Source organism: Megascapheus bottae, chromosome 28 (assembly GCF_031878675.1).
Source record: "Megascapheus bottae isolate mThoBot1 chromosome 28, mThoBot2.hap1, whole genome shotgun sequence".
In the NCBI taxonomy this organism is placed as follows: Eukaryota; Metazoa; Chordata; class Mammalia; order Rodentia; family Geomyidae; genus Megascapheus; species Megascapheus bottae.
In genome coordinates, this window is record NC_143536.1 from 15898814 (window position 1) to 15917119 (window position 18306).

At 45.2% G+C, this 18306-nt stretch overlaps 1 protein-coding gene across 3 annotated transcripts in view; it reads right to left on the reverse strand.

Moving 5' to 3' along the window:
• Gnb1l (G protein subunit beta 1 like) overlaps positions 1-18306 on the reverse strand; it is a 59121-nt gene that overhangs the window by 30994 nt on the left and 9821 nt on the right. Inside the window, exon 1 of one of the 3 annotated variants that reach the window (XM_090320636.1) lies at positions 433-462. The exons of the other annotated variants lie outside the window; for them this stretch is intronic. The gene's annotated coding sequence lies outside the window, so the exon portion shown is untranslated. Of the gene's footprint in view, positions 1-432; positions 463-18306 lie in introns of those variants that run through there. 3 annotated transcript variants of the gene reach the window in all.

Genomic DNA, 18306 nt, shown 5'->3' on the forward strand with positions numbered 1-18306 from the left:
GTTCTTGACAGGCAATGGTGACCCCAGAGCCAGAAGGGACCTGCTCCAAAAGTCAAGAACACCTTCACTGCCCTCGAAGCCATCTTGGCAGCGAGTGCTAGGAAACAGCTAGGGGAGCAGATACCTGGGGCTGCTGCAGCCTATCCAGTCCCTTGTCTACTGGGCTTGGGTATGATTTCCACTCAGCCCACCCTTAGCCAAGCACAGCAGGGAGGGCAGCCCAGCCTCAGTGGGAAAGAGATAGATATAGTCACCAGAAAAATGTAACAGGCAATAGGGCAAGAACAAAGGAAATAAGAAGGATTCTTCCAGGAGGGAACTTTGGTTGGGTGGAGTGAGGTTTACTTGAGGTACAGAGACAGGAGCCAGGCTGAGGCTCATGTAGCAAGGGGTAGGTAAAGAGGAGAAGGAGAAAGGCCTCCTAAAGCACACCTTAGCCATGTGTTCCATCTCAGCTCTGCCACCTTGTGCTATCCTCTAAAGCCACCTACACCTGTGTGTCACAAGGAACAGAAGAGTATGCTTTAGGTCACACAGAGCTTGGAAAGAGGATATAGCAGCCAGAGCCAGGCTCCTAGAAACCTCTAGGCCTGTGCAGGATGGGAGGCCAGGCCACAATCCGAGCAAGGCCTGTGAGGCCTGTGTTGACCTAGTGTGTGCACTAATTGGGCCAGCTCTTTCCTGGGCTGACTCGGTAAGAATCTACCTTTCTGGGGAAGAGACCTCTACAAGAAGCTTTAGCACCGGACGCTGCCTCTCAAGTGCCTTTAAAATGAATGAATGAGAACCCTAGAAATTCATTTTATAATCTGCCATCATTATTTTCCCCCTGTAAAGCTAGGAAGGATATTTAGCTAAAAGGTGAACAAACTCTTCCTAAACAAGGGTTGCTCCTGTAGCAAAGAGATGGCTCCCAGGTCCCAGGCCCTTCCTCTGGGCCCTCAGAAGCCACTGTAGTCTATGCTGTGCCTGCCATATACTGGATTGCAGACCCAGTGCCATAAGAGCCAAGAAAAATAGCCTGGCACCCCAACCCAGCAGGAAACATCAAGACCAGGCTGGAGTATCCTTCCTACCCACGGCTCTAGGCAACAGAGTCTGAAAGACCATTTCTAAACAGGGCCCCTTGTGCAAGTCACATACAGACACATGTTGTAGACACACATACAACCTAACAGATGCACAACTCATACTTAAGATACACAGGCATGCACCTTTACATATATATACAGACATAGACAGGCTCGTACACACATATGCACATACATATACTCAGGTATATGCCTGCACACACATGCACAACTCACACATTCATGTGCATGCATACAACCCTCACATGTATGCACACAACACACATGTGCATACAGACATGCATATATGTGCATGGACATACTCAGGTACATACCCATACAATGCACCGATACACAGAGCTCACATATATGCTATATGTGTGCACACATTTGCACGCAATCAGATATATATACTCATGTGTGCACATACACTCAGGGACATGCACATATGTGCACATGCATGCATGTATCAATACTGTACACAATACTGTAATCCGAGCTACTCAGGAGGCTGTGATCTGAGGATCATGGTTTGAAGCCAGCCGAGGCAGGAAAGTCCACAAGACTCTTATCTCTAATAAACTACTCAAAAAACAGAAGTCACACTATTGCTCAAGTGGTAGAGCACTCTCCTTGAGCTAAAGAAGCTCAGGGACAGTTCCCAGGCCCAAGGCTCAAGCCTCAGGACTGGTACAAGAAAAAAAGATACAAACATTAGCATCGGGGAAGCCAGGGGCAGTGCCAGGCAAAGCCCAACCCACACTTGCCACCTGCCTTCGGCTTGGTGGGAGTTTCCAGAACCTCACAGTAGAAGGCTCATTGTGAGGTGATGAAATCAACTTCTCTTCTATTGTTGCCCCAGAAATTCGGGGAACAAAACCGTCACATTGTTACAACAGCCGAAATGTGCAGGCCAGAATGATGCATTGGCAATTAAGGGCTCCATCATTTCAAGCAATTAAAATAAACGCTTTATTTTAAAACTAATTAATTCTACCTACATATTTTCCCCATGACAATATCCTATGATTACTTGATTTATGACATCTAATTATTCTTTATTAATCTAATTGAGAATAATCATATTATCCAATCTCACCTGGCACAGGGCCACCTGGGGTGGAGACCATACAAAGCTCATGTATGGTCTCAGCTGTGTGGCGTTGCTCTACCCATGCTGCCCTGCTCTACCCATAGTGCCCTGCTCTATCCCTCATCTTTAGCTTCCAAGAGGGTATAAAAAAAAAAAAAAAAAAAAGAATCCTAATCCAGAGCACAACCTTGGCTCTGTCTATTCTTGGAGATGTCAAAGCAAGAAAGATTCTTTCAAAAATCAAAAGGAGAGGCTGGGAGTCCAGCCTAGTGGTAGAGTGCTTGCCTAGCATGCACGAAGACCCGGGTTCAATTTCTGGGTACCACATACATAGAAAAATCAAGAAGGGGTGCTGTGGCTCAAGTGGTAGAGCTCTAGCCTTGAGAAAACCCAAGGACAGTGCTCAGGCCCTGAGCCGAAGCCCAGGACTGGCTTGGGATAGTGCTCAGGCCCTGTGCTTCAGGCCCCACTACAAGCACAGGAGAGGGGAGGGGAGGGGAGAGGAAAAAGGGGAAGGGAGGGGAGGAGAGAAAGGGGAGGGGATATCTTCTGTGAAACACTAAGTTGATCAAATATTTGGAACCTTCTGGCCAGCACTAAATGTAGTGCTGTGTTGTTGGCAGCTTGGTGCCTTCTCTGAGGGGATTTGCTGTATTATTGACTTGGAATTTGAATTCTGATGGCCTCCAGTACAAAAGACAAAGCTAGGGTCCTCCCCAAATGGCTTATTTCATTATTCTCACCTCATACTTAAGACTGAACCAGAACTAAGCCTGTACTCTTGGGTGCAAGAAAGATACTAGTTTACCTGCTTCAGCCCAATTCAGAGCATTTTGGGAGCTTCCTCAAACTTGCTTCTCAGAAGGAACCTACTTCCTGCCAAGGTATCAATGAAGTAATAGATAATGCTGTGTGCTCAAAAACAATGTCAGAGCCAGGCATTGGTGGCTCATGCCTGTAATCCTATCTACTCAGGAGGCTGAGATCTAAGGATTGTGGTTTGAAAGCCAGGGAAGTCTGTGAGACTCTTATCATCAAAAACCAAGTGGTGCTGAGGCTCAAAGTGGTAGAGTGCCAGCCTTGAGCAGAAAAACTCAACAACAGGGGCGGGGAGTGTAGGCTAGCGGTAGTGTTCGCCTAGCACACACAAAACCCTGGGATTGATTCCTCAATACTATATACACAGAAAAAGCTGGAAGTGGCATTGTGGCTCACTCAGGTGGCAGAGCACTAGCCTTGAGCTGACCAATGGCACTGCCCAAGCCGTGAGTTCAAGTCCCAGGACTGGCGAAAAAAAAAAAAAAAAAAAGCTCAACAACAAAAAATGTCAGGTGTGGTAGAACCTAATTGCTATCTCAGCACTAAGGAATCTGAGGCAGGAGGTTTGAAGCCAGCCTAGACTATGTAAGGAGTCCCCATCTACAACAAGTAATAATACTAAACATCACCAAGACAGGAAAACATGACACTCAGAAAGAACAAGAGGCAGAACTAGACCCACAGAGCAAAGTGTTTAAGGTACTTAAAACCAGGCTGTCACAGGTTTTGAAGGAAATAAAAATGAACTGAAGCCACAGTGTCAGAGATATAAAAATCACCCCAGATTTGAAAAAAAAAAAAAAAAGATCTAATTTGGTGAGTGGCCTGGGAATCAGCTTTCTGCTATGTCAAGTATAACTCTCCAGATAAGTTACTAATCATGAGAGCCAAGTAATCCTTTACAACGGAGACATGTGGCTGTTGCCACATGTGATAGAAGCTGGCACCACCAAAAGTAAACAGTTGTCACTTATCTCCTGATGGCATCGTCCTTGTGTGGCCATGCCAGCAATATTCAACTCAAACCTGGCCATCAGACACATCCAGACATGGGAAACAGGGTGTTGGACCAGGCTCATGCTCATAAGAATGGCAAGATCCAGAGAGCTAGCCTACACAAAAGGAAAGAGAACCTTTTATCTTGAAATCGACTTCAGAGGTGTCACAGGCAAACATAGCTTGGAACCTGAGATCATGAATATTAAATTTCATCCTAGATGAAAAATAGGGCTGCCAAGAATATTTTTTGGACATTTGGAAATATCTGAATATGAACTATAGGTCAAAAGACATTATTAATTTTCTTTGGAAGAATGTCTTTATTACTAGAAGGCAAATGCTAAATTATTTAGGGGCAAAATGTCCACCTGTCAGCACTCTATTTTCAAAATGTTTCAGAAAAAAAAATTGTCTCTCTTAATCTCTCTCCACATATGACTACAATCAAACCCTCAGTTTCCATAGTGGTCAGCTCTAGGGGTCATCTCATCTCACAGATACAAAAATCTAAGATGTCTGAGTCCCTTATATTAAATGGTGTATTAGTTACTTTAATGTATGCATATCCCCCAATATACTTTAAATCATCTCTATACACTATAGAATACCTACTAACATATAACTGATACCTAAATGCTGTTATGAGGTTTTGGTTAGAAAATGATGACAAGAAAAATGTCTGTACATAGTGGAAACACTGAAGCAAAGCAACATTCTAACCATTGATGAAAGAAGGTGAAGGGCATACAGGCATTTATGACACTTGTTTGCAACTTTTTTTTTTTTTTGGTGGGTCAAGGGGCTTGAACTCGGCCTGGGCTCTGTCCCTGAGCTCTTCAGCTCAAGACTACTGCCCTACCCCTGGGTTTGGGTGTTGTCCCTGAATTCTTTAGCTCAAGGCTACCAAACTATCCTATAGCCAAGCCCCACTTCCCATTTTCTAGGGGTTAATTGGAGATAAGAGTCTCAGGTCCTTTTGTGCCTGGGCTGGCTTTGAACCTTGATCCTCAGATCTCAGCCTCCTCAGTAGCTAGGATTAAAGGCATTGAGCCACCACCTCTGGCTGTTTGCAACTTTTCTGTAAGCTTAAAAATATAACAGGAACAGGGGCCAGGAGTTTAGCTTAGTGATTGAGTGCTTGCCTAGCATGCACGAAAACCCAGGTTTGATTCCTTGGTACCACACACATAGAAAAAGGCCAGAAATGATGCTGTGGCTCAAGTGGTAGAGCTCTAGCCTTGAGAAAGTCCAAGGACGGTGCCCAGACCCTGAGCTCAAGGCCCAGGACTAGATAGATAGATAGATAGATAGATAGATAGATAGATAGATAGATAGATAAAGATAGATCAGGAACAAATGAAGTCATGGTAATCAATAATACATGATATGGAAAATGAACTATGCAACTTGTAGGGAGGGACAGGAGGGAGAAACTGGGGTAAGCAAAAGAAAGGGTGACATTGTCAAAAAAAAGAAAATATATATGACTTATGAAATGGTAACTGCTCTGTGCAACCTTAATAATAACAATAAAATTATATTTTAAAATTATAACAGGGCTGGGAGTTTGGCCTAATGATAAAGTGCTTGCCTAGCATGCATGAAGACCCGGGTTCGATTCCTCGGTACCACATACATAGAAAAAAAGCCGGAAATGGTGCTGAGGCTCAAGTGGTAGAGCTCTAGCCTTGAGAAAGTCCAAGGGCAGTGCTCAGGCCCTGAGCTCAAGCCCAGGACTGGCAAAAAAAAAAAAAAAAAAAAAAAAAAAAGAAATGTGGTGGTGGTTCACACCTATAATCCTAGCTACTCAGGAGGCTGAGATCTGAGGACAGTGGTTTGAAGGCAGCCTGAGCAATAAAGTCTATGAGACACTTATCTTCAATTACCCAGCAACAAGCTGGAAGTAGAGTGTGGCTCAAGTGGTGAAGTACCAGCTCAGGAACAGAGCCTAGGCCCTGAATTCAAGCCCGAGGATTGGTACCCCACAAAAGAGTAAACACAAAAAAGAAAAATGAGGAAGTAGCACTGTGGCTCAGGGGTAGGGCAACAGCCTTGAGCTGAAGAGCCAGGGACAGTGCCCAGGCCCAGAGTCCAAGCCCCACAATCGACAGAGAGAGAGAGAGAGAGAGAGAGAGAGAGAGAGAGAGAGAAATAAGCAAAAGACTTGAACAGATATTTCACAAGCAATATAAATGTCCAATAAATATATGAAAGGATGTTTAATCTTATTAATAATCTTTGGTAATGCCCATCAAAAACACAATGTGATATAATTACCCTCCTGGCTGACTAGCAAGGTGCTAAGTCTGCCAAATGTTGAGAAAGATGTGGGGTAACCGGAACCCCTCTCCCAGGCTGGTAAGAGGCTAAATTGAAACAACTATTTTACAAGCAATCTGGGACCTCATGACTCAGCAAGCCTAATATAAACACCCTAATTCTCAGGGGTGCACAGAGAGCCTTATATGAGGAATGTTCTCTGCAGAACTGTACATAGGACCAAAAATTAGAAGCAACACAAGTAACTATCGGCTGCAAAATGGGATACATTTGGGAAATTTATTCCACAGAACTGCAAATGAAAATGAACACGCTAAGGGGCCGGGAGTTTGGCCTGGTGGTCGAGTGCTTGCCTAGCAGGCATGAAGTCCCGGGTTCGATTCCTCGGTACCCCACATACATAGCAAAAAGCTGGAAGTGGTGCTGAGGCTCAAGTGGTAGAGCTCTAGCCTTGAGAAAGTCCAAGTACAGTGCTCAAGCCCTGAGCCCAAGCCCAGGACTGGCAAAAAAAAAAAAAGAAAAGAAAAGAAAAGAAAATGAACACGCTCAAAGCTCAAGTCCTACAATGGTAAAGCTCAAAATATGAATCCTATCAAGATCAAAAGACATAAACTGACATACCAGTGGCTCACACTTTAATCTTGAGACTTAAGGATCTCAGTTCAAAGCTAGGCAATCAGGAATGTCTGTAAAACTTAACTCTAAGTAACTACCAAAAAGCCAGTGTGGAGCTGTGGCTCAAATGGCAAAGCACTAGCCTTAAGCACAAAAGCTCAGGGACAGTGCCCAGACCCTGTGTTTAAGCCCCAGGGATGACTCCCACCCCGTCCCTCCCCCAAAAAAGGCATCAAGTAAGTAAAAAAAGGAAGCTCTATATAGGGAGAAAACATTCATGATAAACATATCTGTTAAAGGACTCATATTCAGATTATACCCATGGCCTCACAATATGTCAATAAGAAAAATGCAAAACAGTGATTCTAAAAGAGCAGATGGGCTAAGGTATATGAATGTACCCAGAAAAAAATGCAAAAACATTGAAATGTTGAAACTAGACCAAGTTGAATTCGGGCCAAAAAGCATTAGACTTGACAAAGCCAGACAACTTTGAAGCACTTCACTGTACTCTACAATAAAGATAAAACGGCTCTGAATGCCAATGCACTAAATAACAGATATCATTCTTACAAAATAGAAGCTATAGAAAATACAAGCCATCACAGAAAGAAACCTCCGAAGACTGAAGATTACACCAGACTGAGTCAAGTAAACAATAAGATGAAAAGATAAAGCTAGAGTCTAGTGGCTGGCACCTATAATGTTCGTTATCTCAGGAGGTAGAGATCTAGAGGACTGAGGTTTAAGGCCAGCCGAGGCAAAATGTTCATCCAACTGTGTAAAAATCATAAATAGGAGGACTCTGGTGCAAACCTGACCAGAAATAAATGTAAGATCCTTCTTTAAAAATACCCAAAGCAGGGGCTGAGAGTTTGGCTTAGTGGTAGAGTGCTTGCCTAGCATGCACGAAGACCCGGGTTCAATTCCTCGGTACCCCACATACATAGCAAAAAGCTGGAAGTGGTGCTGAGGCTCAAGTGGTAGAGTGCTAGCCTTGAGAAAGTCCAAGGACAGTGCTCAAGCCCTGAGCCCAAGCCCAGGACTGGCAAAAAAAAAAAAAAAAAAAATACCCAAAGCAGCCAGGTGCCAATGGCTCATACCTGTAATCCTAGCTACTTAGGAGGCTGAGATCTGAAGATCACAGTTCAAAGCCAGCCTAGGCATGAAAGTCCAGGAGATTCTTATCTCCAATTAACCAACAGAAAACAGGAAGTGGCACTGTGGCTCATGTGGTAGATTGCTTGCCTTTAGCTGAAGTGCTCAGGGACAACACCCAGGCCCAGTGTTCAAGCCCCCTGACTGACCAAAAAAAAAAAAAAGCAGGGGTTGGAGATTTAGCTCTGTGAAAGAGCACTTTCCTGGCAAGTACAAGGCCCTGAGTTTGGTCCTCCGCTATGAAAAACGAAAACAAAAAACTTAAAGCAAAAAGGCATGGGGACCTGGATCAAGTGGTAAAACACCTGTTTGGTGAATGTGAGGTCCTAAGTTCAAAATCCATTCCATCAAAAAAAAATTATTTTGTTAAAAAAAAAAAAATGACCAGCGGCTGTGAGGGTGACACATGCCTGTGGAGATTAGGAAGATGGTGACTTGAGGCCAGCCCTGGCAAAATTTAGTGAGATCTAATCTCAATCAAGAAGCTAGATATGGTGGGGTGTGTCTGTGATCCTAGCCATGTGGGAAGCCATGAGTAGAAGGATCACTGAGCCCCAACAGGAGACTCTATCTAAAAAATAATGAAAGCAAAACAGGTCTAGGGATGGCTGAGGTGGTAGAGCACATGCCTAGCAAGGGTGAGGCCAAGTTCAAATCCCAGGACCAAAACAGAGAAAGAATTACTAAACAACACAATGGAGCAGATACTATGAATTCTCCAGACCTCCATCACCTTCCTGTGAGCACGTGTAACGTGTGTAAACACTGGTTATGTATTGGTCACACATATCTTACCTATAAAGAAGTTTCCGGCTGGATGCTAGAGGTTTATGTCTGTAATCCTAGCTACTCAGGAGGCTAAGATCTGAAAATTATGACTTAAACCAGTTCAGAGGCAGACAAATCCCAGAGACTCTTATCTTCAATTAACCAGCAAAAAGCAAGTGGAAATGATGATGCTCAAATGGGAAAGTTCAAGACTTGAGCAAAAAGGCTAAGCAAGAACATGAGGCCCTGAGTTCAAGCCCTACTACCAACACACACACACACACACACACACACACACACACACACACACACACACACACACACAGACTCCATGATGTCAATACAATTGATGATGATGGCTTAACCTGTAAGTTAAGCTACTTAGGAGGTGAGACTTGGAGGATTTTAGTTTGAAGTCAACCCAGGCAGAAAAGTCTGTGGGCAAAAATATCCAACTGGAGGTATAGTTCAAATGGTAAAGTACCAGCTGTAAGCAAGAAGGTCAAGTAAGCACTAGGTCCTGAGTACTAGCCCATACCAGAAATAAAGAAGCCCCACTCCGTCAACAACATTAGGTGAAAGGATGGGCTGAAATGTGGTTTAGTGGTAGAGTGCTCACCTACCATGCAGGAAGCCCTGGGTCCCATTCCTCAGTACCACATAAGCAGAAAAAGTCAGAAGTAGCACTGTGGCTGAAGTGGTAAAGCACTTGGCTCAGGAACAGTGTTCAGGCCCTGCATTCAAACCGCAGGACAGTAAAAAAAAAAAAAAAAAAGCTACTCAGGAGGCTGAGGTCTGAAGATCACAGTTCAAAGCCAGCCCAAGCACAAAAGAATGTGAGACTCTTATTTCCAATTAATCACTAGAAAATGGGAAGTGAGGCTGTGGTTCCAGGGGTAGGGTGGTAGCCTTGACCTGAAGAGCTCAGGGACAGCACCAAAGCCCAGAGTTCAAGCCCATGACCCTAAAATATAAATAAATAAATAAATCTACTATCTTTAAAACATATAGAAAGACTAAAAACGCAATTAAAAAGGGGGGGGGGCAAAAGATCTGAATACAATTCACAGGGAAAAAGCAAGGAAAATGGTTCTTAAACATATCAGAAGATTTCAACTTCAACCTCACATCTGGCAAAAGGAAAATTAAAACAATCCTGAAGGAAATGGTTGGACCTAGAACAAATTATGCTAAGTCAGATAAGAGACAAATGGTGCATATTTTCTCTCATATGCAGAAGCTAGATCTAAGATAAACTGAAACATGATAAATTATCTAATATACAATGGAACAAGATAAAACATGACAAATACAGGACTCTAGACATTCACATACAGTGAGAACAAAAGAGGATATTCTTAGGAAAGGAACATAAAAGGCACAATGACTAGGAGCATCTGATTATATTAAATAATATTTAGGGGCCGAGAGTTTGGCCTAGTGGTAGAGTGCTTGCCTAGCATGCACAAAGATCAGGGTTCGATTCCTCAGTACCACATACATAGGGGAAAAAAAGCCAGAAGTGGTGCTGCGGCTCAAGTGGTAGAGCTCTGGCTTTGAGAAAGTCCAAGGATAGTGCTCAGGCCCTGATCTCAAGCCCAGGACTGGCAATAAATTAATTGATTAATTAATTAATTAATTAATTTTTATTGAAATGAACTCTAGGAAAAAATAGAAACAAGAAAAAAAATAAAACACCAAAAAACTACCCTGAACCCAAGTACTTCACACCTATAATCCTAACTACTCAGAAGGCAGAGATCTGAGGATCACAGTCGGATGCCAGCTCAGGCAGAAAAGTCCATGAAACTCGGGTGGCTCATGCCTATAATCCTAGCTACGCAGGACGCTGAGATCTGAGGACAGTGGTTTGAAGCCAGTCTGAGCAGGAAAGTCCATTAGACTCTCATATGCAATGAATTACAAATAGTAGGAAGTGGAGCTGTAGTTTAAGTAGCCTTGAGCAAAAAAAGCTCAGGGATAGCTCCCAGGCCCTGATTTCAAACTCCAGGGCTAGCACAAGAAAAGAAAAGAGAAGGGGCCGGGAGTTTGGCCTAGTGGTTAAAGTGCTTGCCTAGCATGCATGAAGACCTGGGTTCGATTCCTCGGTACCACATACATAGAAAAAAGCCAGAAGTAGTGCTGAGGCTCAAGTGGTAGAGCTCTAGCCTTGAGAAAGTCCAAGGACAGTGTTCAGGCCCTGAGCTCAAGCCCAGTACTGGCAAAAAAAAAAAAAAGAAAAGAAAAGAAAAGAGAAGAATTAGATCATACACTATTAGAAATCAAAGAGCCACCTAGAGAATATAGACAATATTACAGGTTAAAAAAAAAGCAAATGAGGGGGTAGGGTGGTAGCCTTGAGCTGAAGAGCTCATGGACAGTGCCCAGGACCACAGTTCAAGTCCCATGAGGGACAAAAAAAGAAAAAAAAAAAAGATGCAAATGATACACAAAAAATAATACAAAGATTGAAATGGATGAATTAGTTATCAGATAAAGTAGACCTCAGGACAAACAGCATTGCCAGGGACAAGAAAAAAAATATAGTTTAAAAACATCAATTCAAGCCAGGCGTGTTGGCTCACGCCTATAATCCTAGCTACTCAGGAAGCTGAGATCTGAGGATTTCGGTTCAAGGCCAGCCTGGGCTCTAAAGTCCATGAGACTCTTATCTCCAATTAACCGCCAGAAAACCAGAAGTGGTGCTGTGGTTCAAGGGGTAGGGTGGTACCCTTGAGCGGAAGAGCTCAGTCAGTGCCCAAATCCAGAGTTCAAATCCCATGACTGACAAAAACAAAAACAAACCAACAAAAAAAAATTCATAAGGAAGACATAAAGTATATGTATGACTACTTCAAGATAATAAGTATATATTTAACAACAGAACTTCAAAATGTCCAATGGAAAAACCTAGCACACACACACACACACACACACACACATACACACTATTTTTTTAAATATTTATGAGTCAGCACTGTGATAAAGGAATGATTTACTGAATAGGAGAAAACTGAATACATTGAACCAATAAATGGGGAGATACACTCTATTCTCAAGGAAGCAGTGTGTGTTCTACAATGCCTTCCTGCCAAGGAGTCAAATAGGGAAAGGAGTAACTGAGGAGCTAAGATTACAGACATGAGCCACTGGTGCCTGGCACTCCAATTTAAAAATATTTCTTCTATTTAAAACAAGTGACCAGGGCTGGGATTTGGCCTAGTGGTACAGTACTTGCCTAGCATGCACAAAGACCGGGGTTTGATTCCTGGTACCACATACCTACAAAAAAAAAAAAGCCGGAGGTGGTGCTGAGGCACAAGTGGTAGAGCTCTAGCCTTGAGAAAGTCCAAGGACAGTGCTCAAGCCCTGAGCTCAAGCCCAGGACTGGCAAAAAAAAAAGTTAAAAACAAGTGACCATTTTATGATTTAAGTTGGTCAGTATTCATCACTATTTTCAAAAGGAATTTTCTAGCTGGGCATCAGTGGCCTGTACCTGTAATCCTACCTACTCAGGAGGCTAAGATCTGGGGATTACAATTTGAAGCCAGCCTGGTTAGGAAAGTCTATGAGAATGTTCAATTATCTACCAAAAAGCTGGAAGTTGGAATGTGGCTCAGTGGTAAAGTACCAGCCTTGAGCAAAAACAGCTCAGAAACAGTGCCTTAGACCCTGAGTTCAAGCCCCATGACTGGCACCCACACATAGCCACACCTACCCACACCTACACATACACACACAAAAAGAATCTTCTTAAAAGAGATTAAAATGGCAGAAAAGCATATGAGAAAATGTTCATCATCTATGGTCATAAAGGAAATGCAAATAAAAACAACCCTAAGATACCACCTCACCCCAACAAGAATGGCCAAGATTTTGAACTCAGACAATGACAGTTGCTGGCGGGGTTGTGGAGAAAAAGGAACCCTACGACACTGCTGGTGGGAATGCAGACTAATTCAGCCACTCTGGAAAGCAGTGTGGAGGTTCCTTAAAGAACTGAAAATAGACCTTCCCTACGATCCCGCCATACCACTTCTGGGCATCTATCCTGAACATCATAACCCAAGATATGATAAGGACACCTGCTCAGCTATGTTCATCTCTGCACTATTCACAATAGCCAGGCGATGGAAACAATCCAGATGCCCTACTGCAGATGAATGGATACAGAAAATGTGGTATATATACACAAAGGAATTCTACATAGCCAACAGACAAGATAAAATAATGGCATTCGTAGGGAAGTGGATGAATCTAGAGTGAATCATCTTGAGTGAGACAAATCAAGACCTAAGGAACAAAAGGCGCATGGTATCCTTAATATATGGCTATTAAATCCAAAGAGTACAAGAGCGAGGACTCAATAACTGCATACCCAAAGCTATGGACATGGTAATAGAAATATAAACATAACTATATAGACATAAAAACCTATGACTCTATAGACATGTTTTATTTCATAAATTAATGTTTCTATGACATACAAACCCTTAGCCTAATTTTGATTAAGTTCTAAATACTAAGTCCCAGTGATTGTAAATAGAGATTCCCCCCTTGAACATTTGATTGTTAAACTTGTCATTTAAAATATGATGTAAAAATCAATGTTAATAAATTCTTTAATTAAAAAAAAGAATCTTCTTCAAACATAGGCAACGTGCAAGAAAAAGTCACAGCTGTTTCGAGTCCGATCCACTATCTGTGCTTGCTATGGCAGACTCAGAATCCACTGGTCTGGCAGACCAGGGGGAACTGAACCAAGGCCACAAGGCAGACATAAAGTAGGATACAGGTAGAATATACATTGAATGGGTTTCTAGCCAGGTGTCTGTAGCTCATGTCTGTAATCCTAGTTACTCAGGAGGCTAAGATCCAAGGATTCTGGATTGAATCCAGCCAGGGCAGGAAAGTCTGTGAGATTCGGATCTTTACTAGACTACCACACACACACACACACACACACACAATCCAGAAGTGGAGCTGTGGCTAGCCTTGAGTGCTAGCCTTGAGCACAGAAGCTCAGGGACAACGCCTAAGCTGAGTTTAAGCCCACGGACTGACACACCAAAAAAGGCGAGGCCGGGGGGTGGGGGGGTGCATCTTCCCAGTTCCTGTTTTTCTAGTACCTTTTAAGCTACATCTCAACCTAGAAAAACTGTTCCAAAGACGTGTATTCTAAGAAGACATTCTCAGTTGAACCCTGCCTTCCTGATGGGGACAGCAGCAAGGCCCACACCTCAGAACGGACCCTGATATACAGAGGCCTGGGCAACATCCAGGTTTTCCCAGCCAGCTCTGCACTCTACTTTATGGAGCCAGATGGCAGCAGGATCACTGAGCTGTCCAGACCAGTCTACTAACACACTGCCCAGTACTGTTGCTTTAAAACAGGAAGTCTTGGTCATGAGCACAGCCCTCTCCTTTGGTGAAATGCAGAGATCCAGGCAAGTCAGTGGGCTCATACAGTATCTTAGAAACAAGCCTCCAGCACCCTTCTCAGCATCATCTTCCTCTCAGCCTGCCAAGGCCTGAGGGTCAGTATTGCTACCATGGCTTTGGCTCTGGGCCCAAGATGGAGGTGGAGAGATGCCAAGGCCCCCAAGGGAGGAGATCCTGTCATAAATAATGCAGGGACACAGCCCCCTCCCAGGGAGGCAGGACCTGCCTGTGGGCTGCAGAAAAGCTGTGCTCCAGATGAAAACAGTGAAGCCTGCTGGGATAGCAAGCTCCCTATCCCATTACCTGCTGCTCGCAGCACAAGGACCTGAAGGAGTTCCTGGGCCAAGGAAAATATATGGTCCTCCCTGCCTGGGCCCAAGTGCTGTCAGAGCCAGCCGTGAAGGGCACCAGGTCTTTGCTAGCGTCATCTGGTACAGGTCTAGCCTAGAAGGACCCATGGAGGCTGGGCTTGCCACAGCATCAGCCACAGCCACAGCCCAGCCACCTCACACAGCCCCCTCCCCAGTCCCAAGCAGGGGACGCAGGCCTGGCTGTGGTAACTCAGATGCACAAAGAATCCATTTCTACGGCAGGGCTCCTTTTGGCGACTGGAAGTCAAAGGCGCACTTCATAGCTGCTTTCCAAATCCCATGCATTGTAAGGGCCCTTTCCCCTTTGAAGCCTCGTTGAGTGATTGAAGCATCTACTTTCTGAGGGGCAGATAGCACCGGGCCAGTAATCTGACTCTAAGCCACAGGATAAAGGTAGTTTGTTTCCTCTCAGCCCGTCTGTCAACACCTCCTCAGTAATTAGCCCTAATTATTACAAAGGGCCAGCCTCCCATTCGGTTATTAAATCAGAAATAGTATCATGGCTGGGCATCTGTCAACGTCCTGACTGGCGACCTTCGATTCATTGAATCCTCTGTCAGTATCTGCCTTGGGAAGCGCCCAGGCGGGCAGGGAGGAGATGGCTTCAAAGATGCAGATCCTAGGGAGAAATTCCGGGGAGGCCTAGAGGGTGGGTACTGCACAGTTGGTGTGTGCAGCAAGTAGGTGTGCAGCAAGGGCACCCTCTTCTCATTCCCTACCTGCCAGGGCTGGCCCTACTCTCTACCCAAGCATAGCCTGGGCACCCTGCAGGCGAAGCATCTCCTGGGATCTGCTGTGCCCAAAATACCAAAAGATTTTCATGCTGAGCCAACAGCAAGCACAGGCACCCTTCCCCCTGAGCCTGGACCTGAGCCTCTACTTCCATTGAGATGTGGCTGTGTGTCGCACTGGAGGCCTGCTGTTTTTGTAGGATGCTGCTCTGGCCCATCTCACCTCCCTGGAGACAAGATTATACCTCAGGCCCAGGAGGCTCCAAACTTGCAGTAAGCCCTGTAGTCATGGAACACTCACCCTAGCAGGTCTGCACATACAGCCCTACTGGTTTAGGGGAGGGGACCGCAGAGACCAAGAGAGTCCCATCTTCCCAACAGGTCTCCTTGTGGTGGGTTTTTGGTCTAAGCAGAGGGGATCACAGCCCTTGTGCCATCCTACCAAGCCCTGCTCTTCTCAGCAATGCCACCTCGTAGTCCCTGTGAGATGCACTGAGTTTTCCTATCAGCAACTGTCATGCTAGCAGTACCAAGCTAGCTGGGGTGGTCTCATGAAGACCAGGATGAGAGCTGCCCTTCTTCCTGGGTAGTTTGGACACCTCTGGGGCACAGGATGCATGAGGTGTTGGTCAGATACAGAGGGGCCATAGTCTGAGGGCTCAAAGCTAGTGCCAAAGTGGCACAGGCTGGGCCACAGGGGAAAATGGGGTCTATGAATAGGCATCTCCAGGACTCAGCCAAGGATATTCATCCCCCACAGGTGCAGGTCAGAGAGCCTGTAAGATGTCAGGAAGGAAGCCTGAACAACGAACATTTTTAGCCAGTCTGCTCCCAAGCATTTACGGGCAGAGGTGGGAACCCAGCCAGCAACGGGTGGGCCACTGGCCTTTGAGTGCTTGGTAAACACAGAAAAACACACTGCTTCACAGGAAGCGCGACCACTCCGCACGCAACAACCAGTTCTAGTGCTGCTCTGCCAGAAGTCTGGGTCTGCTGCCCACCTCACTGGGGATAAAGAATACCCAAGTAAGGCGTGGGATGGTATGTCTGGGAGAAGGGATGTGCCCAGGCAGCTCCTGGGAACCCAGTTCAACCAGGAAGTGTCCCCCACCACAGCACTGGAGATTTACTCAAAGGGACTTATGGTTCCTCCTACAGCACAAGCCAGCTCAGATGGAAGTCCCTCTCACACCCACAGGGGGCAGTGTGGCCAGGTGTGTGTGTCCTGTAGATTCCTGTGTACCCATTCTTACGTGTGCTATTGGCTGTATGCAGGTATGTGTGTGCTAGCAATGTCTACCACACCCACATCTACAGACAGGCAGATGAAGGTGAGAACCAGCTTCCTGCTGGCTCCAGACTCCAGGGTCCCCATAGGCTCTACCCTCCCAGAATGCATGATGCTTCTGCTGGGTCCCCAAGACATGATGGGATCCTGAGCACCCACTGCCATACTTCCACTGTGCCCCAGAGGCCCAGCCCTCTGCAGTGTGTCATCAAAGACACCCAGGTCAGCATAAGGGCAGTGAGGAAGCCAGGACCCCCTTTCCACATTCCTGATAGCCCCACCAATGAAAAAAACAAAGAATCTGGCAAGGGCTGAGAGTTTGGCCTAGTGGCAGAGTGCTTGCCTAGCATGCACAAAGACCCAGTTTTGATTCCTCGGTACAACATACATAAAAAAAAAAAGCTGGAAGTAGTGCTGCGGTTCAAGTGGTAGAGTTCTAGCCTTGAGAAACCCCAAGGACAGTGCTCAGGCCCTGAGTTCAAGCCCCAGGACTGGCAAAAAACAAAAATAAAAACAAAAACTGGCAAATTTGAGAGCACTCCCCATCCATAGGCCCCAGAGGAGAGAAAGGGCTATGGAAGGCACCCTGCAGACCATACACCCCCACAGTGCCCCTGTAACATGGATCTAGGACCCCCCTAAGGAAGATGTAGCACAAAGAGACACTAAGGGAGCTCAGAGCCCCCACTTAGCCAGGTTGTCCACACATGACATGGATAAGGTGAGCACTGTAGAGCTGGGTGAGGGGTATACCAGGGCCACTGTGACCAAATCTACTTTAACACCTAGAAAGAGCCCAGTGTCAGTGGCTCACGCCTGTAATCCTAGCTACTCAGGAGGCTGAGATCTGAGGATTATCTCCAATTAACCACCAGAAAACCTGGAGTGGTGCTGTGGCTCAATGTAGTAGAGCTCTAGCCTTGCGCAAAAAAGCTCAGGGACAGCACCCAGGCCCTGAATTCAAGCCCCATGACCAACAATAAACACTCAAACAAATAAAACCTAAAATGATGATCAAAGAACAAGGGGTGGTGGGAGTTTCTCTACCAGGAAATCAAGACTACTTATAAAGTCAGAATAACTAACATGTGATATCCAGATCAGGCAGGTCCATACCCTATGTAAAAAGGAGAAACAGGATCCCCTCCCAGTCAGGATGTAGCTGGTTATGCTCTGGAACACACAAGCCCCCAACTCAACAGTTCAACACATGAAAAATTGATTTCTTGCTCATATTACACATCCATGGTGGTTAACGGACATGCTCTGCCCATCCTAGGCCCTGATGGCAGGCCTTCTGTCACCCCAGTTTCACTGACAGGTGGACTCCACGTTGCACGCAAAAGATAACACATTAGATCCTGGGAAAACAGGACAGGAAGAGATTTCTTTAACAATATGAAAACAGGCCCAACAGCTGAGCACTGCCCACTCAAGAGCAGTAACCAGGCAATGCCACAACCCACATCAAGATCCAGAAACCCTGTGCACAACAGAGGGATGATTCTAATACCACTGTCCAAAACTGCCACCAAAAAATGTCCAAAAACAAAACTAGAGACACCCATCTTGGCTACTGCTGAATTGTATTGCTCTCGATTCTTTTTTTTTTTTTTTTTTTTTGCCTGTCCCAGGACTTGAGCTCAGGGCCTGAACTCTGTCCTCGGACTTT